General features: G+C 48.1%; 1 protein-coding gene across 4 annotated transcripts in view; it reads left to right on the top strand.

The window, feature by feature from the left end:
- Camkk2 (calcium/calmodulin dependent protein kinase kinase 2) overlaps positions 1–493 on the top strand; it is a 50329-nt gene that overhangs the window by 48875 nt on the left and 961 nt on the right. The gene's annotated exons all lie outside the window — the stretch shown is intronic.

The raw sequence follows: 493 nt of genomic DNA, 5'->3' as shown, positions 1-493 counted from the left end.
TGTGAGCAGCCTAGCCTGTTCTTTGTTTCTTTTGTTTGTTTGTTTTCAGTAAGATCAAAATGCCAATATTCCAACAGACTGAGCTCGTCTCAGTTCTATACGGCTCCTTCTCCCCTCACTTAGTGGACACAGCATCGCCTTAGGTTACCAGTGAGGGCTGGGAATTTGTAGGGCTTATTTGTGGGATCCTGGGCCTAGGCCTGTCTGCACTAGTCAGCAGCTTTGAGGACAGACACCCTTCCCAGGAGCATCACCTCTGGAAATAAAAAAGACCAGATAACATAATTCCCAATATAGATAGTTCTTTCTTAGGGACACGTAGATATCACAAGTTTACCTTCCCTGTGTAGGGACAGAGTCCCCTGTTTGGGTAGGCACACAGATCATTGTTGAGAGTTGGACAGTAGCCCTGAGTGGCAAGGCCAGTGGCTTTGCTTATGGGCTAAGCCGACTCTGCTTGAAGGAAGCCTGGGGCTGAGTTCCCTCCTTCAAG

This window comes from Mastomys coucha, unplaced genomic scaffold (assembly GCF_008632895.1).
Source record: "Mastomys coucha isolate ucsf_1 unplaced genomic scaffold, UCSF_Mcou_1 pScaffold22, whole genome shotgun sequence".
Classification (NCBI taxonomy): Eukaryota; Metazoa; Chordata; class Mammalia; order Rodentia; family Muridae; genus Mastomys; species Mastomys coucha.
The sequence above is the reverse complement of the archived record's forward strand: the minus strand, read 5'-3'. Positions and strand labels throughout refer to the sequence as shown.